The 21,721-nt window shown below is 41.7% G+C and overlaps 1 protein-coding gene and 2 pseudogenes across 9 annotated transcripts in view; 1 reads left to right on the top strand and 2 right to left on the bottom strand.

The window, feature by feature from the left end:
- Dnm3 (dynamin 3) overlaps positions 1-21,721 on the top strand; it is a 478,966-nt gene that overhangs the window by 297,411 nt on the left and 159,834 nt on the right. The gene's annotated exons all lie outside the window — the stretch shown is intronic.
- On the bottom strand, positions 3,509-3,607 carry LOC120096419 (small nucleolar RNA SNORA17; annotated as a pseudogene).
- On the bottom strand, positions 3,912-3,983 carry LOC120096413 (small nucleolar RNA SNORA17; annotated as a pseudogene).

The following is a 21,721-nucleotide window of genomic DNA, read 5'->3' as shown; positions in this document are numbered from 1 at the left end:
TCACTATTGAGTTTAAGAAGTTTTTTCTATACCTAATTTTCAGAGAGATAATTTTGTACCATTGGTGTTAGATTTTATTAATTGCTTATTCTATAAATGCTGACAAAAGCATACAATAAAGGGGTTCGGTAATTGATTTTTTTGAACTAGCCTTGTTTATCTAGAGTAAATCATGCTTATTTAACTCCCTGACTAGATAGAATACTTCAATGAATGTTGAATGAAATACATTTCTTGTCATACATTGTTATATGTAACTTAGTGATATGTCGTTGGGAATTTTTTTATCCATGTTAACAAATCATACTAGCCTTTAATTTCCATGTCTTCTAATGACTTTATCAGTTTTGTTAGAGTAAAAAGTCTTGTAAGTTGGGAGTGTATCATTGCTCTCTTTTCTGGAAAAGATCATAGAGAACAAGTGCAGTTTCTTCTTTATCTATCAAAACTCACCAAAGAAGCCATGCATGCCTAGTGCTCTATTCTGGAAGGTTATTTACCATTGATTTTATTGAGTAGATATGGGCCTACTCAAATTATTTCTTTTTCCTTATGCAAGGCTTAGTAGATTGTATCTTCCAAAGAACTGTTTAATCCATCTTTAAAAATTCTATTTCTAGGGGTTGGGGATTTAGCTCAGTGGTAAAGCACTTGCCTAGCAAGCGCAAGGCCCTGGGTTCGGTCCCCAGCTCCGGGGGAAAAATATTCCATTTCTAAAGAGTTTATCTATTTTTATACACAATATTTCATGCTTTATACTTAATATATTTCCCTTCCACTAAACTGTTCCTTCGAGTACAGATCATATTTTCAATCTTTACATTCCTGTTATTTAACTCCATTACTAGGATATTTCAATGAATGTTGAATGAAATACATTTCTCTAATACATCAACTGGACATCAGAACTATACCATAAATACCGTAACTGTAAAGTGGACGATATGAGGTTATTATTTGTATCACAAACTTTTAACTTCTAAAAAGCTTTTCTTGTCTTGTTAATTTGGGACAAGCTCTCACTATGTTTTCTGGGCTGACTTCAAACCCACCATCCTCTTCCTGTAGCCTCCCAAGTGTGTATGGGGCCACAGCTGTCCAGAAAACCTTTTACACTTTACAAGGATTTAAGTAATTCCTTCCAACAAGTTAAGTTCTGCACGACATTTCTATCATTTAAGAGTAGGCGAACAGACAACGAACAAGGAAAATCTAATCTTACAGAAGAGTTAGTTTTTAGCCAAAGTGCAGTAATCATAGAATTATAAACATGTGAGTCACCTCTTTCTCAATGTCTAGAAATTATCTGTTGGATGAAACAGAACACACCTGAGCAGACGCATAGACATGATAACCATAGAACCCAAGCTCTACCAGGGTCAACTGATCATTAAAAATTACAAAACAGGAAGTTAGACTTACAATTTAAGTTTCTGCTTAGTCTTTGGCTATGATTAAATATTATGTTCAGGACAAAGAATGAGCTGGAGGGTCTTTTGAGTCTCTGCTCTGATCTGTGAACTGCTATTGTGCAATTTTGGTACCCCGTGTTCCCAGAGGGTGAGCCACAAGCTGCCCTCTCCAGACACTGTGTTTAGATTACCCGTGAGCCCACAAGTGCTACATCCGCTGAGGCTTGGTGTCACATTTCATGGATGCATTCGGGCCCTTTTGGTCAGAGAAACTGACACATAAACATTGTGCTGACAAGTTCGGGTCGAGGAATGGTTTCTGGTCACCCAAGCAGGTTTTTAAGGAACCGCTGTTAGTGGCGGCAGCAGCAGCAGGTTTTTTATGTGACATCTGGTCCAACTTTTTGCGTATGTTCAATGCTGCGTGAATCTATTTTTGACGTTTGTAGTGATCACAGTAAAGAGCCCAATTTCTTTGTGACTTAGCTTCTTGCGTTACTTCTCATAGAATTAATCATCTTACTTATCTGGATTTCTTTGCTATAGTCTATGAAGTTTGCTTTGGTATAACTATTTTTAGAGTACGTAACAAAAGATCACTGCTATGTGTCTTTAAAATGTCTAATGATGTTCTGAGTAGGTTGCTACTAGAATAAAATGCATGTGATTTTTTTCGTTGTAACTGTATAAGGTACAGTGGGCAGTTCTAATCAAAGTTTGATTGCTGGGTTGTTTATTTATACAGTGTGTGATATCTGCAAGAATAACTTGGGCCTTAAATTCCATAACTATAAAGGGAGTAAAACTGTTACATTTTTCTTTTTATTAATGCTTTAAAAAAAAGCAACTTTTTGTTGGTTCTTTGTGAATTTCACATCTTACACCCTGATCCTACTCATCTCCCCCTCCCCTCATATCCACCCTCCACCCTTGCAACCTCCCTCACAAATGAGAAAAAAAATCTAATCATAGAGGTTGTAGCACAATGCGTCCCACAGTATTCCCTTTTGTCCGTACTTCTTTACTTGCAAAGGCTTATTGCAGCGATTCCTTGGTCTGTTTCAAGGCCTCTGGCTTCTGCTACACTATCAATTCTGAAACCTTACTGGGACACTCTTGGATGTCTTATTGCCCCGTGTTATGGAGATGCTGCAGCCTTGGATCTTTAGAATTGGCCCCTTTGTGTACTCTAACAGTTTGTTGATGGTATAAACATTGGAGTGGATAAGTCAAATCTCTGGCTCTTGGCCTGAGAGGTATCTGAGCTAGTCAGCCTACCAGCTCCCCTGCTGTCACACCCTAGAGGCTGACTCACGGGGCAAACCCTGCAACGAGGGCCAGTTCTACTGTGCTGCCCAGGAGAGGTGCAGGGCCCAGTCTTCTAAGTGTTGCAGGAGGCGAGGGACAGGGCCAGCTCTCCTTGTCTCATGACCTCAGGGCCAGCTCGCTTGCCTGCTATAGGTGGCAAGGGGTACGGATGGAAGTAGATAAGTTATGAGGCCAGCTCTCCCGTGCTTACACGTTCAGGGCTGGATCACCCACATCCCCTGCCACCAGGGTCAGTTCTACTGTGCTGCTCAAGCAAGATGTGGAGCCTGATCTTCTGAGTGCTGCAGCTGGTGAGAGGCAGGAACAGCTCTCTCAGGATGCCTGGGTGAGGGGTTGGGCCAGTTCTGCACAGCCCTCAGATATCAACATGTCCCTGGGTGGTAGCCCAGACCAGGGAAGTCTCTTTGGTCTCTGGGGGGTAACAGACCACTGTTGCTGCAGGGCCACAGACCCAGACGTGGTACCAGGTAGAAGCACAGGCCAGGACCCCATCATGGTCATCACTCACTACTCACATCAGGCAGTTCGTCATTACCCTCGAGTCTCCAGTTCTACCTCTCTTCATTGTGCCCACATTCTTCTGTTGCTCCTTATCTTCATTTCTCCATTGCTCACGTGTTCCTCTTAGTGGCACCTCGGGTATCTGAGTGTCTGGGGTCTCAGGAGTGCTATGCTTTACCTGTGCATTATTGAGCCAGGCAGGTAGGTCCCTGTCCAGGCCCCCTTGCGCCAGACTGGTGGTTGTCTTAGCCTCATGTTTTCCAGGGAATGTTGGGCTGCTAATCATTCAGGTAGTCCTAGGTCGGAACACTGAGCATAGACGTAGCCTCTCTGTCTTAGGGTTTTACTGTTGTGAGCAGACACTGCGACCAAGGCAACTCTTATAAGGACATTTAAATGGGGCTGGCTTAGAGGTTCAGAGGTTCAGTCCATTATCATCAAGGTGGGAGCATGGCAGCATCCAGACAGGCGTGGTGCAGGAGGAGTTGAGAGTTCTACGTCTTCATCTGAAGGCTGTTAGCAGATTACTGGCCTCTAGGCAGCTAGGATAAGGGTCTTAAAGCCCAGGCCCACAGTGACACACCTACTTCAACAAGGCCGAATGTACTCCAACAGGGTCATACCTCCTAATAGTGCCACTCCCTGGGACAAGCATATTCAAACCATCATACTCTCCCTCTCTGCCACCTACTGAGGCACATGTGACATAGCAGTCACACTTGTAAGGTCTCTAGGGACAGGTGTATGTTAACGTACTTTAATGGACATAAAATTCATTGATCTGGGTCAAGATGTCTTGCAACGGGCCTTTTGTTATTGTTAAATACATTTGCAATAAGGTTAAGTAAATTCGACATGAGGCAATATCAAAATTAGCAAAGTTGTGGTTTGCCCCTTAAGTGCTGAAGGCTCCTGGCTTTAACATCCATCCACTCTTATGATAGGAACCTTTGAATCTTTCTTAGTTCTCTGTCAACTGGGAAATTGAACACACCAGTCCCATATGGTTGGCTCATGAGATATTTGAAGTTTCACTGTTGTAAAAAGACATTAGCAGTGTGCAACATCTCCCAACACAAGATGCATTCTGACAAGGATCATAGGTATCGCGCTTTTCTCAGTGCGATTGAGTCCTGTTGAAAAAACATTAGAACACAATGACTTTGGTGAACTTATTCTGAACTTCAAATCTGATATGTAGGAACTTCTTGTTTTATTGTTTCCTCTAGAGGTGCCAAGAGAATGCACCCAATTGTCTCTACAGTAGATGTAAGCAACTGACACCGACGTTCTAGAATGGTTGTGGAGATGAACCTGTCACGTCCCCCTGCATGTTAGATTTGAATTCTGTTTATTCCAATATAACTGAATTTATATTCCTCTCTTAGGCACTACTGGGGTAGCTTGCAGGCTTCTATAACCCAGACTGTCCAGAACTCATCAGAGTTTAAGTATGTGGTTGTCACCATTATCTACACGCCCTACATGCCATGTATATAGTCTATCTTCAGTCAATGGCCGTAACAGCTATACAACAGACTTGCAGATAGCATGTTGCATACCATACCTGCAATCTCTGCACTCTCGAGTGAGATGGAGGAAGCCTGGTTAGTTATGAGTATGAGCATGAAGACAGTCTGAGACGCCATCTAAAATGGAAAAGAAACACAGCTCAACTTGGTTACAAAAGTATTTCTCTTTGATGTAACCATTGTGGTCCAATGTGGAGAGGCATTTTATGTGCTCTGCCTTTTTTTATTGTATAAAAATCTGAAAGGGTATCTATTAAAAATTAATATAATTTCCTGCTTTCTGTGGGATGTGATTAGGAAGAGGTCCTTTATTTTCCTCTTTATCACAAACATATGCCAGTGAAGACTTCAATCACTAGGCCAGGCTGGTGACACCGCTACCTTGACATGCTCTCAGGTGGCTCCAGTTTTATCTACCCATTCTGCACCATCTATAGAAATGTTTCCCAGTGAGAATGCAACCAATGAATGCGTCAGCAGTCTTCCTATGGGCCTCACATGCAAGTCCCAGAAATGGTCAGGCTGATTTCTAAAGGAATGTCGCCTACACTCTGACACTGTTCACCTGAAGCATCTCCTTTGGTGCTTTGTTCTGCCTCCTCGTGTTTACCAGCTGAATTTGTCTGTCTCCCCTGTGTCCCTCCTTATCATTATTCACGTCTTGATTAGTTCATTATGCACTGTAAGTGAGGACTGACACTCATCTCCAAGTGCCTTCCGTGCTGCCAGGTGCTGAGGATGCATAGAGAGCAGGGACCTCATCACTCTGGCTACATGCTTGGGTTTTTAAAAAATATATCTTTTGTCTTCTAAGATTTATTTATTTAATGTGTATGAATACACTGTTGCCGTCTTCAGACACACTAAAAGAGGGCGTCAAATCCCATAAAGATGGATAAGCCACATTTGGTTGCAGGGAATTGAGCTCAGGACCTTTGGAAGATCAACCAGTGCTCTTAACCACTGAGCCATTTCTCCAGCTCCCACATGCTTGGTTTCATGCTAGTCTCTCTTGAGTCTGTACTGAATTTTCTAGAGAAAGGAGAAGTATTTTACTTAAACGTTTTCTTAGTCAAACTACTCACACTTCAGAAAGCACTGATATGGTATTTCAGGTACCAGATCTGTATATGAAGTTGATTCCATGACCCTGACATGGATAATACAAAAATTAACTTCTGCTCACTATGTATATATTTCCCTTGTAATGCATTAAAATGAATGTTAATAAGTAGGTCAAGGAGTCAATTTATGTAATTCCATACTAACTGAAGATGGTCTTGGATCTGCTACTTTCAAAGCAAACGATTTGATGGGACTTTATCAAATACATTTAAATGTCTAGTTCTTATATAGAAGAAAAGTAGATTTGACTTTCAGATTGTACTGCTTTGTTGTCTATAAATTTGGTAGCTAACTAAGTTATTTTTTCTTTGTTTTTAAGAAAATGTAACAACCTGGACTGTACAAATTGTCTTAGATAGGTTCACTTAATCATCTTCCTTCTTTAAACCAGTATTGAGGCTCTTACTCAGAGATGCACGATTCGGGGTAAGACTTCTCAAATTAAAACTCACCATTATTAGTGTATAATCTATCATTATGTGTGTAGGATCTCAGTGCTGAGTTTGAACATTACATCGGCCGTTCTACAGGCTACACAGAATATATGTGCTTTTTCAAGTGTATCATAAGTAGATGAACTCTGGATTTCCACTTAGTTATATCATGAGATTTCTAAGTGTGGTTTAGGGTTGAAAATGTATTGGGGTCCAACTAACTTACTATTTATTTAGGGAAGAGGTAAATCAAACACAAAAATATTTTATTTGGATTGAGAGCAGCTCCGTGATCTTCAATTTGCAAGTCTTTGTTGAGAAGTCATGAGGCGTGTGGGGAGAAACTGCACTGGAACACGGAGGTTGCCTAAATCGGCTTTCATGCACCATTAACAAGACAATATATTACTGGTGTCAGGCCTCCAGCCTCAGGTAGCTCATTAAACATGAGTCTAAATGCCACTGTTAGGTGACTTTTAGATGAGATTAGCTTTGAATAAACAAACTTGAAGTGTATTCTGTAATGGGGATAGATTTCCATGACTCTTGAAGGGGAGATGGATAGCAACTCTTCCTAGGCTTCCTGGCCTAGTATGCAAATTTTGGATTTTCTTTTTTTTTTTTTTTTTTTTTTTTTTTTTTTTGTTTTCCAAGCAGATTTATTTTCTTTTCAGTTTCCTATAAGTTTCAGTCCCTCTTTTGCTTTGGACTTCTTTTTTTTTTTTTTTTTTTTTTTTTTGATTTTTTTTTTGATTTTTTTTTTTTTTTTTATTAACTTGAGTATTTCTTATATACATTTCGAGTGTTATTCCCTTTCCCGGTTTCCGGGCAAACATCCCCCTCCCCCCTCCCCTTCCTTATGGGTGTTCCCCTCCCAACCCTCCCCCCATTGCCGCCCTCCCCCCATAGACTAGTTCACTGGGGGTTCAGTCTTAGCAGGACCCAGGGCTTCCCCTTAAATTTTGGATTTTCTAACCCCAGGATCACATGATCCTATTGTTTAAAATAACTTCTCCCTGTATCCATGTCCTCTTGGCTCTGTCTTTCTGGAAAGTTCTATCTAACACAGCCACCTTACTGCTGCTTATTGTCTTGTGTTCATCCAAGGGACAATATGCTGTATGTGTTGCCTTGCTCCTCAGACTGTCAGGCCTGGGCTGATAGAAACCATGATATGGTCACATTTCAGATCACAGCCCACACTTAAAAGCATCTGCATCAGTGTACAGTTACCTGTTTTTATAACTGTACTTAGAAGTAACGAGGACTTGGATCCACAGGGCAAAGAGAATTATTGAACTGTGTGACCCTAGAAGAGAAGAGTAACTGATGGAAGAAATAACAGAATAGAGAATTGAGAAAAAGGTCCCAGTAGAGGCCATAGCATGCCCTACCCACAAACTGGTACAGCGAAGCCTTAGACTCCAGCACCTCAAGGTATAACCATAGTGATTCAAGAGGTGACAGGTTAAAATGAGGCTATGAGGAGACATGGTCTATCGTCTTCTATTGTTATGGGGAGGGAAAATTTAGACCTAGGGAGAGAAGAGCATTGAGGACTCAATGACAAGGGGACTGCCTTCAGGCCAAGGGAAGGACACCAACGCTGGCGACAACTTGATCTTAGACTTTCAGTTTTCAGAGTTGTCGGAAAATAAAATCCCTGCCTTTGAGGCCACCTAGTCTGGGGTGTTGACTGCAGCCATATGATGTTCATGGGGTAGCACAGGAAATGCTGGAGCCCTCTCAACTTGACAAAGTAGCAGACATCCCCGTTTACCCAGAGCAAGTCAGGGAATCGCAAGAACTGCCTTGCAGGGCTAGAGAGGTGGCTCAGTGATGAAGAGCAGTGTCCCACAGCCAGGAGGGACAAAAATTTGCATCTCAGCATCAATATAACAAGCCAGCACCCTGCAAATGCCTGGAACTCCAGCTCCCAATGGCCTCTTCCAACTTCTGCACATCACAGGCCCACACCCTTACACCTATGCACGTGCACACTCATATACACATATATTCACACACACACACACACACACACACACACACACACACAGAATAGACTAGCTGTCCTCTGACTGTTTTTAAAGGAGGTTTTGGTAACTTTTGCTATTTGTGTTAAAGAAGGGCAGAGACCCTGCTTTATGCTAGTCAACAAATGTAGCTCTGGGCAGCTCGTATCATCTTAGTCAGCTACCTATCGCTACAACAGAATCCTGGGTGACTTATAAATACCAGAGTTGTATTTTAGTTCATAGTTCTAGGGGCTGAGAACTCCAAAGGCATGTTTCTAGAATCTGTGGCTTCTGGGGAGGGACTCACACTGCTTCAACTCCTGGGGAGGTTCCAAGCAGAAAACATGGAGCATGAGGCACATTTTCAATTTGTAACAACCTGCTCTCCAGGAACTAGCCCAGTCCTGAGAGAAACATTCCTAAACATCTCCTAGAGAGCCCAGCTTCTAACACCACTATAGTGTCAATCAAGTTGCAATATGCGTTTCAGGTGGCAAACCATAGTAGACTTCAGGCAACCAGCAAGCCACACAACATTATAGGATCTTTCAAATGGTCTGATGATTATTTTAAAAAATCTTAATGGCTCCCAGGCCTCCTTCTACTTCCTATTGTACCATAATTATAGTTAGATTTAAATAGCAAAAGAGATTTATAGAGGCTGGGGAGATGGCATAGTGGGTAAGTTCTAGCTAAGAGAGTTCAAGGACCAAGATTCAGAACTCCAGTACCCAAGCAAATGCCAAATGGGCAAGCCTGTCAGTCTACCTGTGGTCTTAGTGTTTAGAAGCAGAGACAGGGGATCCCCAAAGCAAACTGACTAGTGAGCCTAGCTGAGTTAGAGAGTACCAGATTCTCTCATTAATATGGTGAGAGAGATTCACAGAGACACACACTGTCACTCTCCGCCTCCCCCACACCTATCCACATGCTTGTCCACACACATGTGAATATACACATGTGGACAAGTGTCCACATAAACACACTTGCAAAAATAAATTTATAAAGTGAATTTGAAAAAGGCTTTACCTAAGGTAAAGGATGGTAAGATATGATCACCCAAAATGTATCAGCTGTTTAATCATTGTTTGTTTGGGGTTTGTCACTTTAAGAATAAGAATTATATGATAATATAATTGTATGGTAATAATACTATATATAACACTACAATATAGTGGTAATTTTCATTGGCAGGGGACACATTCTAAGACTCTCAGTGGAAGCCTGAAATCATACATAGTTTTAAATCCTCCCTGTATTGTGTTTTTATCCTATGCACATATATCTATGATAGTTCATAAAGTAAACACAATTAAAGATTAACAGTAATAATCATAATAATCTGCTATAGCAAAAGATACATGACTGTGGGTTTTCCTCTCTCAGAACTTTCTTTTTATAATTTACTTATCTGTCTCCTCGGGCTGATGTATGGTGCTGTGAAGTCTGCATGACAAGTAGTGTTATGAATGTAACAGGTATAGCCACACAGTGATGGGTGATTACAGAAGGGCCACTGAGTACAAGCACTGTGATACCTCAACAGTTATGTGATGACCAAGATGACTCAGAGTCCATCACTGGTGGGTAGCATATACAGTATGGATACTGTGTACAAAGGATGATTGGCATGTTGGGAAGATGGGATGCAGAAATTCAAAGCATGATCTCATCGTGCTGTTTGAAATGGCATGTAGTTTGAAACTTTTAAATCGATTGTCTCAGGAATTTTCCATTTAATGTTTTTGGACCATAGTTTGTGTCAAATAACCAAAACCATGAAAATGATACTTCAGATGAGGTAGGACTACTTTAGTATAAACTCTCCGCCAAACACAATTACTCGTAATATTTTTTGCTGATGTTAACTGGGAATCTCCCTGACTCAGACTATCTCATTTGGTCCCTGTTATAAAAATGTGAGTTCGGCATGGCAAGCAATTACTCTCATGGTTGCAGATGAGGAGACCGGGGCTCAGGAACATTTGATGACTTTTCTCAGTGTGGAACAATCTAGTCCTTTAGATTCCTAAGTTAATGGGGCTGTTTTCAAACTACTCTTCCTTATAAATGACATTAAATTTTGTGTGTGTGTGTGTGAGAGAGAGAGAGAGACAGAGACAGAGACAGAGAGACAGAGAGACAGAGAGGGACAGAGACGAGACAGAGAGACAGAGAGACAGAGAGGGACAGAGACGAGACAGAGAGACAGAGAGACAGAGAGAGAATGGGAGAGGGCGAGGGAAATGGAGATGGTGACAGAGACAGAGAGACAGAGAAAACATGCTTCTTTTTCTCTTCAGGTCCTAAACAAAGAAATTTGAGAATCAGTGAGATTAGGAGTGTGCTTGTCATTTTTCTCCCCAGTGGGCCACTACGTATCAGCGGGTCAGGAGGTCTTGGGAGTGATGGATGGAGTCAGAAGCACAGCCCTTCCACCTCCAGGTGCCTTGTGTGTGGGAAACAGGAGGAAGTTAAGCTGCAACTTAAGATGCCCTCAGAGCAGAAAGGGAATGTTAAGTCAGTAAGAGAACAAGATGTGGAATACCATATGAGTCCGTCAGAAAGATTTTAAAGGGAATCCAGACATAACGTGAAGCAAAATTACTTGGGGAGAAACCAGTGTCTTTATTTTTTTTCTATACACACAGTGAATTAGAAAGGCAAAATGTGTCTGAAACGAACGTTTTGAGTTTGTGAGAGAAGAAAGCGATTATCCTAAGACCTCAGCACACATTAGCTTATCCTTTAAGACACCAAGTCCATCATTTTCTCTCTGCAGATCTTACTCCTAACCACAGGCACACCCAAAGGGAGGGGAGGGCCTAGAGCTCTGCAGGATAAAGAGGCTCTGGAGCACGTTTACACCCAGTGATTTCCACCATCGCCTTTCCTCAGAGCCCAACTGTGGACAAATTGAAGGTTGCTATTATAAGAATACAGAAAAGAGTGGCCACAGCCATATATTTTATTGTTTCCAAACACTGAAAAAAATGCTATCGTAATTCCTCTAGGGACTTCAGCCTCTGATCTAGGACAAAATCGACTCCTCTGCAAACAAACAAGCAAGCAAATAAACAAACAAATAAACAAAAACCCATTCCCCCCACCAAAGCAAAACCCTGTGGGAAACCAAGGACTATCTCAACTGATGAGGTTTTCAGAACAGGGGTTTGGGGAGACAACCAGGGAGTGGGGGAAACCTTTCAGATTACCGTCACTCCATAGTTACTTGCTTTTTCCATAACCAGGGCAGCTTGGCTGTCTAAGAAACAAAATCCAGCTGAAATTGAACCTTCAAAAGTTTTCCTTCTCTGATGTTTTTTAAGGCCTCAAGCAGGATCCCGGTCACCCTCACATCCCTCCTGGATGTCTGGAAAAAGTCTGATAATCTGGGAGGCAGCCCAAAATATGTGCGTGGCCTTCACCACAGGCCTGAACTCCTTAATGTGTTTTGCAGAAGTGTCTGCCGTGGTGAAATTGATGACTGTCTGAAAGGATTTTTTTCCCTCCTTTTCAAACGAGAGGGGTTGGGAGAGAGGGAGTGGGAGACAGAGGGGGTGGGGGGGAGAGAGAAAGAGAGAGAGAGAGAGAGAGAGAGAGAGAGAGAGAGAGAGCAGCTAGCTGATGCTTTTAAGTTTTATCATACCCTCAACTACTTCCCAAGGGTTAAGTGTGACTGGAAGAGGCTGGCACTCTGATTTTGATATACAGCGTCTAGTTTAAATCATCACTTAAAAAGATATGGGTCATATGAATGTAAAAGGGAAAACAAATGCTTCCACTCACAGTGATTACACATTCAGAACTGTTACCGATTACTAAAAACCAAGTTCTGTGCGGTCCTGCTGCCAAAGAAGCTGACAACAAGCCAAAGAACAAATGTGATACAACGGCTTTTATCAGACCCTGGTGCCGGAAAGCGAAGCCTGGGTAAATCTGTCTTCAGCAGGTGGCATTTACCAGGATGGCGAGGGCATTGAAGGCTTATTGATTTTAAGATCGAGTTGGTCCTTAGTGGATCTACTCACTGTTGTCATTATAGGAGTGAGCCTATAGCTCGTGGGCAGTGACTTATCCAACGCGCATAAATGTGGCAGGGTCAGACTTCCTGGTGAGCTAGAGAGGGTAAGTGCATTGAAGAAGGATCAGCCAAATAGCAGAGTAAGGGACATCAATTATGTGATTTTCAAATTCTCCCTTCCCTAGCAGTTTCCATATCCTTGCTGGAAGTTGGCAAGATGCTTGGTATCTGGTATCAGTGCCATTTCAGCTAGACGGCACATCCAGACCAGCCAGGCTGCTGGAAGACTCTTCCTGCACTGAGTCAGATGAGCTGGCGGTCAGGAATTCTGAAGTTCCTCAATGAAGCTGGCGTGTGTCTCTTGCTGTGGCATGGTCACTGGACACACTTCATGTGATGGGAAATGAAGACTTACCTATCTTCACTCTGCAGCAAAGGGAAGCTGTTCCTCATCTTTGAACCAGGCTCTTCTCCGAAGGGATGTGGTTCATAGTTTATGTGAGTAGATAGTGAATGCCATGGGACAAGGTAAAGGAACAGTTTAAGGACATCAACCCTTTTGCTTTGTGTTGTCTAAAGGGTCTAGAAAGGAGGCAGAGGTGTATCGATGTCCTGGTTTTAGAAGGAGTTCCTTTAACACCGCAAGCTGATTTTCTTTTATTAGCACAGATGCCCTTAAAATCCATGGTCAACATGGGATGGATTCCAGACCAGAAATAAGAAAGTGTGCAGTCTCAGAACGGTGGAAAGAGAACCCACCCTTAACCTCCTTCATGCTTGCCAGTCAGCTGCATACATATTATGCTGCCATCTGAAAGTGGGACAGCCCAGTCTTAGAATAAGCCTTAGAAATCCCATAGTCTGCCATCAACTTTCTCCGAGATGAGGAGATTGAGGACCAGAAGGGAGAGCTAGGTTTTCCAGGGCTAAAGAGCTGTGTAGAGGAAGACAATCTGAATCCCCAAACAGGCTTTGCAGCGGGTCGAGTGTGACCATGCATGTTCTCTCCCTACCCACTGTCCTTTCCACTTACTTTGCCTCCCCAATACAGAAAAGCCACGAGCAAGGCAAGGCAAGGATCTGCTTTTACAGGGAAGCTCTACACACAGACCTCCTAGGTTTTAGGCCAGTGGAGCTAGAAAGCACAGGCCAGCCTTTGCTAAGCCTGCTTCAAAAGCTATCATTCTGTAGAAACAACAACAATTAATCAAAAGGTGTGGTTAAAAGGCAGGCCAGATCACAGCATTCTGAGTTCGAGACCAGCCTGGGTTACATAGTGAGTCAAGGGAAGTGGAATTACCTGCTGCTGGCATTCCCAGACACTTGGACAAAAATGTTAAAAGTACAGAACAATGAAAGGTCATTGTTTAGGAGAGCATGTGGCACCAAAGAATTTAAACATGTGTAGATATTCCCAGCACATTTAATTGAAACAAATCATTAAATAAGCATCCGTGTTCCATCATTGTTGGACAAGAACAGAGTGGATTTTACTGTAAAGTGAATTTAACCTGTTCCCTTGAGTAAGAAGTTTTTCTTTTTGGTGTGTGGTTCTTCCTTGACACTATGCAACTAATGAAAAACCATTCAAAAGCAAAAGCTATTGCATGCTTACTGCATTGCATCCTGGGAATGAGTCTAAATTAAAGACAACACAAAGATTTTTTCCCCTAAATTTCATTAGGTTTTTAAATGTATATCTAAATATAAATTTATAACTAAATATAAAATACGTAGTTTAGAATTTCATGGTAACCTGATATAATCCCTATAGAGAAAAAGTAAGTGTGGAAGGAAATTAAATTGAGAAGTATGTTTTCCTAGCTACTAATGCTCTAATCCAAGAAGACTCTCTCTGTCTTTCTCACATAGAAGAATACAAAAGACAAAAGGCAAAAAGGAGATCTTTGGCATGAGGTAACTGAGTAACTGACCTTTATCTAATAAAGGTTTGACTTTCTTGAGATGAGTTAGGAAACAACTGCCAATTTCTTAAAGAATACATTCAGAAATTTCAGGTATAGCCACAAACGCAAGTATCAAGTACGCATATCTAAAGTTGAAGACAGAACACTTTAGAGCTGTGCTAACGATAATATTGATTGATGTAATACTGCTCTTTTAGTGATAATCACTGCCCAGCCAACCAGGAATGGATGGCATGTGTCGACGGTAGTTGTGAATAGAAAGTTTGAATCATTCGCCCTTTAGGACACAGGAAATTATAGAATGTTATACCTGGCACCTGCTCACTGTAACTCCAATTTCAATTCTTGGTTTTAAGTAGTATATGCATCTAGCCCAGGGTCCTCATGCACAGACAATCAAAGGTCTGCCTCCTTGGATGCAGTTTCCAAATTTACATGACCTCAGAGGATGGCATGAGTTCAGGGATGTTTTCACCTGCCTGACTCTATTAAACATGTGTGTTTCTGATTAAGAAACAATCCAACAGTTGAAACTCAGGATAGTAATTATACCAAAACCAAGTTTGGAAGATTAAAGAACGAGTTAAGTAAAAGCAAATGACACAGAGTAATAGCAGAAACAGTATTTTAAGACCAGTAAGCCTGGAAATTCAACCTTTAAATTGTCCATATCCGTCAATTGGTCCCGATACATAGCCATCTTCTCTTACTGCAGCTAAGAGGTAGCCTCCATACGCCTGTGAGCTGAGCCAGCTGACTATTGCTCGGCTGGAGAAGCCCACAGCTGACTTCTAGCCGTTGAGAGCATTGGCTGAGTAAACTTTTGGACCCTTGCCTCTAGCCTTTAAAAGCCAAATGCTAATTCACATTTAACACTTTTTCAAGAAAGGGAGTGGGATGGGGTTCAGCTTGGTGGGAGCACAAACCTGAAGGCTTACTTTTCAAATGCCCCATCAATAAAATCAAAGCCATAAAATACTGTGAGGAAAATCAGGAAATTTGTTTATATGATTAGATGGAGAATTTCTGCCCAAATCATCTCCCACTTCGTCTGGAAGCTGATGTCTAAAGTGGCATCTCTATTCAAAGGCATGATCCCCACAGGATAGTCATGTACACTACCCACAACCTACCCTTAAATGTTTAGAGGAATGTGTGTTTAGAGGAATGTGGGAGGCACTTAGACATCTCCCTTTGGTGATGTCGAGCCCCATTAACTGATGGCCAGTCCTAGGAACTCCAGTTCCCCATGGAAAGAAACCAAAATCAGAAACCCCAGCTCTCTCCTTTGTTGTGGGTCTAACCTGTGAGCAGACAAAGAGTTTCCATTCATCAGGATGATTTCTGAAACCCAAAACCACTTGGTGGTCTCCAGCTTCAAAAGGTCAAAAGTCACAGTTTCTCCAACACACGGTAAATCAAAGCATGATGAATTCTTTCAAAGGTTTATTTCCTATAAATGGAATTTACACCATGTGAAAATATATAACATGTTTCTTGCTTCTATAATCACGAAAGTTTGTCTAGGGTAAATTTAGAGAATAAGGGAATATAGGAAAGGAAGGCAGACCTATTTTTATGCATGTTTATCTGTACATATATATTATATAATGTATATATATGCATAATGTATATATGTATAACTTTTAGTATTAAGTTTCAATCATCCAAAGAATTTGTTGAATATGTCTGTGACCTTTGTTCATATTATGATTTCAAGGTCAGGATAAGGCAGAATTTTCCCCTTAGATATTTATAATTATTTAGACAGATTTTTTGATGTCCTGCAAATGACATTAAAACTTGATTTTAATGATTAACAACCATAATTTCTGACTTTCTTCACTGGATCATTCAAAGCTTCAATGAACCTTCTCTCGATGTATCTATGATTATTTATACAATAGAAATGGAGTATTTCTTAGAAAAATAATGTTCTAATTCCAATTACAGCTCATAGCAATAGGACTTACATAGTGATACTTGGAAAACGCTGATTATCCCAGTCTCCCAAGACTCCAAGCCCTGACATCCCCATCGTCCCTGGCATGTGGAGAGGTTCAGACTTGTTTCTGAACTTGGGAACCTGTTAGATTTCCTCCATGGCTATGCCATTGTCTCTAAGAGGAGCTCAGAGAGCTGCCTGCAGAAGGGTGCCCACTGTAGTTCAGGAAACGATGTGTGTGGCTGCGAAGGCCATGCACTCACATGCAGTCCTTTACCCTCTAATAGACTTTAAAGTCCCTCGTAGTTCCGATTATGTAGAAGGGAGTGGAGATCTAATGGAGCTGGGAGAGGATGAGCTGTGAGGAGATTCTGGGCATCTCCGTTGTACTGTGTGTTTTCTGCTCAGGACCTCAGATAAAATTACTTGTTCTGCTCTCATTACCCACCCCCACCCCCTTCTTCTGGCCAAAATTTTTTCTGAAAAAGTAACTCTGTTTTCTAATAAACATTGGAGTTCCCGTCTCCCGGAGTATTTTTACTCCTAGTTTATCAACTAAACTTTATAGTCTACTTTCTCTTGGGAAAAAGACTGAAACAGACCAAGCTCTGTAAAGGCCTGTGTAGGATGCTGGTGGATGAATCATTGTGAGTACATCTTAAAAGGAACTAATTGTTTGTCTTTGTATTTTGTATCATGTTTTGCTGAGAACAGCCCTGAATTATCTCAATTTTTTGACACTTTTGGATAATGGAATACAGACTGTTTCCAGAATATTTTTTAATCCCTAACTGAGATTATAAAGTGTTAATAGCTACTAACTGAAATGTCTCCTGCGTGTTTGAAAGCTCTGGAAATATCCCCCAGTTTTTAAGCCTTTTCAATGGACTTAATCTCAGTAGCCTTCTACTATAGGGACTTCACTGGGTGACTGTACAGAAGAAAATTGAGAAAAGATAATAGCATCAGGTATAGTGGTCCACCCCTGTAATCCTGGCATTGAGGGTGCCAAGGCAGGGGCATCATGAGTTCAAGGCCAGCCTGGCCTACAAAATGAAACCCTGTCTCAAAAATACACAGCTGGGTATGGTGGTCTGTACCTTTAAGCCCAGAACTCAGGTGGCAAATTAGGTGGATCTCTGAGGTCTGGCCCAGTCTGATCTACTTAGTGGATTTCAGACCAGCCAGGGCTGCATAGAAAAACCCTGTCTCAGACAGACAGACACAGGTGCACAACTAATTGTGAAATTTACTGAACTTTTATGAAAAACATCTAGTAGACAATAGCTGTGGGACCTAGTCAGACTTAAGCAGTGGAACTGAGAGAAACTAAAATCAGTGTGTGGTTTGGGCTTAGAGGATGTGAAATGACTGGTTCAAATGTGGACAAGGGTACATGTTGTTGTTTGGGCAACATTAAAAGTCCCATAGCCAGGATATGGACACTGAGTCACTGAGTCACTGAGTCACTTAAAATCCTTTCTCCACCTTCCGGTTGAGTGGAATGTCACATGTGGATCTGAAAGAAGCCAAAGACGACAACTTTTGGCAAAGTTTTACCAGCAAGCCTTTAACCTGCGTGTGTGGCACACAGCACAACAAATATCACCTTTGTAAAATCTGAGAACACTTTGAGTTCATGTGCATACATATTTCCAAGATTTCAGGAAGAGGACTGTGGGGTTCTATACCTGCTAGTCATTGGGGAGGGGATGGTGTAAGACACACTGTGAGCAAGCTACAACCTCATCTGTAGCAGAACTCAGCAGTTATATCTAACATAATTAAGTTAAATAATGCTATAGAGCTGTAGGCCAGAAGACCAGAGAAGTTACTAAACAATTTTTTCTTAGGTAGAGAGCATCAAAATAAAGGAATAGCCTCTTACCATGCTTACTTCAGAATTCTTTGAACTGTTACCACATGCACGCATGACTTAGTTGTGAAATAGTATGCTAGGCACTGTATCTGGTAATGTAATAGAGTTCCCAAGAGTTCTAATATGGGAAATAAACTTGCATGTGAAAAATCTAACGTGCACAAATCATAAGTGCCCATCTAGAATTATAAGCTGACAAGAGAGGGGTGGCTATTTCCCAGCTAAGAGAAAGTACGTACTCATATGTACCTGCAAGTGATGACCCTGGCAAACCGGGGCAAGGGTGAGTAGGGGCAGCCCAGGATTCTTCCTGGTACCAGTCTTGTTAGAAAAACTTTGACTCCAACCAAGGCAAGAGGAAGGTAGAAAGAGAAGAGAGACATGGAGTGACCACGAAACTTTTTACCATGCAGTTAGGGAAAACAGCCTTCAAAACAAGAAGGTGCTCAGATGTCTGCCCCACTCCCTTTGTGAGTGAAAAAACGGAGCATTTTTACATAGGAAATGGCTATTCACTCTCCACTCTCAACAAGGAAGACCGTGAGAAAAGACACAAAAGCCGGCAGTGTTTTACAGACGTTCGCTCTAAGTTAGCTCTTTTGTTGTTGTTGTCATCTTAGATTGCAAGTGAAATAGATGGGGTGAGTGAAGCATGAGTCACCGGACCCAGGTCCCAGAGTATCAAGCTTACTAAGCTCACAGGTGGTCTTCAAGGGGGCCCCTAATCCGGATTGAATCTTCTGAGGGCATGATCAAGTATGATGAGGTCATTGTTTGCCTCTCACTCGTCTTAGCAGCTGTAGCAGCTGCACTGTCTCGTCAAACACCCAGATTATAGGTTTAACCCTAGGGTTGATCTGTCGAGGCGTAGTAGAGGGAAGGAGGTTTCTTGAAACACCACCCTTTGATAGGTCAGCAATCATGGCGTGGGAGCTATATGCAAAACAATTTCAACGAGAAGTGGCCAGATACATTACGACTAAATGCTGCATATGAGAAGTTCATAGGAAGATACAAAGAGAATGAGGGGGAAAAAACCTGAAGACAACTCAATACTCAGTACTCGGACTCAGAGCCAGTGTCAGAGTACAGGGGAAGTGAAACCTGTGGCTGGGTTGGGCAAGTCAGTTGACAGATGAGTTGATATTCCGTGAAAACTTCATCCCCACTTCTCTTTACAAAAGCATGTGGGAACAGGACAGATGTCAGAAACAGCAGTACTTTTCAGGGTGAGATCAAATGGTAGAGGAGAGGAGGGCTTTATTACCAAATGAGACAGGGAGAGAATTCTTGGGACTAGCTGGGGCATTGTATGAAAGCAGCAAACATGGAGTGGCCACAGCAGTCACTGGTGGACACTGGTGTCGCTCGAGGACAGCAGGGAATGCTTTTGTTCACGTGTTAAAAATATTGTGCAGTGGAAGAGAAGAAAATGGAATATTTTATTAAAATACTTTTATTGCATTCTGTTTATGTGCGCACATGCATGCAGGCACCGAGGCATGGTTATGTGGAGTTGGTTCTTTCCTGACACCAAGCAGGTCCTGGGAATTGAACTCAGGTCCTTAGGTTTGGCAGAAGGCGCTTCTGCCAGGTGAGCCATCTCACTGACTCGAAGCTTTTCCTTTCTGGATATATATTCTATCCTACTTCAGAATCATAACATATCAGAAAGGATCAAGGTTCAGAGGGGTATTGGGTTATTGTAAAGTTTATTGAATGACATAATAGTGTCACATATCCACCCCTGCCCCTTTCAGTTCTTCTATTCTCCCTTATTTCTTCATTTTTATTCTCATAAGCATAAGTGAACATAACAGAAACTTAACACCAGTGTGCAGAGGAAAGGTCTTTACTGTTGCAGGAACTGCTTGCTCTATTATTACATAAATGTTTATTCAGTAAGAAAGCATAAATGCAAGAGAGGTATTCAGTTAGATTCCGACCTACATGGTAAAACATCTCCTTAACCAAAAGAACTGGAGTTGGAGACAGAAGGCCTGATCTCCCTCTCTGAGGAGCTCCACAGTAGCGCCAACACTTCAGGCTTCTCTGGCTGTCCATCTCCTGGCTTAGAAATACTGGTGATGACCTCACGGGTAGGCAGGTGCCCCAGTGAAAGCGAATGGTGTTACAGTATCAAATGCACTCAGAACTACTTTGATAAGGAAAACCTCCTTATATACATGTTTATTCTACAAATGCCAATGAAGCCCCTGCCACTTCCTGTATCTAGAAAATGCCTTTACCTCAGATTTCTTCATGACTTGCCTTCTTTGCCTCTCCTAGGTCTTCTCCCACTCGTTGACCACTTCACTTAAAATTGTGTGCAACCCTGAGCATAAACCCAATTCAGCAAACACACAGGAGCATAAAAACATACAGCCTTTCTGTGGCTTTGTAGCCCCCCTGGCCCCATTCATGATTTCTGTTTCTCTGTAACACTTAAAACTTTCAAATACTTTAAAATGTTACATATTTGTTATTTATGCCTCCCATAAAAAAAGCAAGGATTTTGTTGGCTTTTTTTCCCCAACACATAGAGTGGGCTTCATCACACAGAAGGGCCTTTTCAGTGCTATTCAATCTGGATTATCAAGTACCCAAGGAATTCTAAACTGATGGTTAATATTTTACTAAAATGGAAAGCTCCAGAAGCAGTGGATCCTACATCAGTGATTTTCAAGCATCCTGAGCAACTGGGTTCATGTTTCATCTGGAAATTTATGTAGAAGCCATATAAAAACCAGTGATTTGCAAATTTAGTCTAGGTGAACTGGGTAAAAGGAATATGAACCAACTTGTTTGTCTTTGCTTGTCTTTGTAATGAGTGGAATGGGGTTCCCAAAGAGACCCTACACAGTTTTTCTCAAATTTGCTTAATTATTGGTTAACAACGTAAACTCCCTGGCTCGATTTGTGGAAAGAAAAGAGAATCTAGCAAGACATTGGTGAAGGGTCAGAGATGTGTATCAGAGAGAGTGCCTATAAATAACAGAAATGGTGAGAAACACTGTGGGTAACTGAGTAGACAGACAGATTAGTAGAAGGGCAGAGAATATACTGGCTGAGGTCATCTTAACGGTGGTCAGTCAATTACACTTGTCTCCCACATAAGACACAGCTATTGCATCTTGGCTTGGGCTGAGAATCAGATATGTTTAAAAAGAGAAAAACTAAACCCTATTTAGGGGTTTGTTTTGTTGAACTGTGTTATTGGCAATGGCGCCAAAGTACCAACATCCAACCACTCGAACTAAATAGAACATTAGCAGAGCTCTAAACATCCAAGCTTGTGATGAAGAGAAAACTCTTCTGGCCAAAAATCTCAAAAGAGGCTTCACTTGTTCACTGAGGGCTGGCCCACAAGCAGCGTCAGTAAAGAGGTGCTTGTATCACCCCATTCTTTCACATTAACTATCCGTTCTGCTTTCTGTATCTCTTGTGAGACATGACCAGCCAACCTCATCAATGTAGGCCTGCGAAAAAAATCCCCATGTGGCGTATCATTTTTACCACTTGCTCTTACAGCCATGTTCATCCATTGATGTTTATCTTTCCTCTCAAAATATCACACACTCAAAGCATTTCAAACAC

This window comes from Rattus norvegicus, chromosome 13 (genome assembly GCF_036323735.1).
Source record: "Rattus norvegicus strain BN/NHsdMcwi chromosome 13, GRCr8, whole genome shotgun sequence".
NCBI lineage: Eukaryota > Metazoa > Chordata > Mammalia > Rodentia > Muridae > Rattus > Rattus norvegicus.
This window is presented reverse-complemented; position numbering and strand designations above follow the sequence as displayed.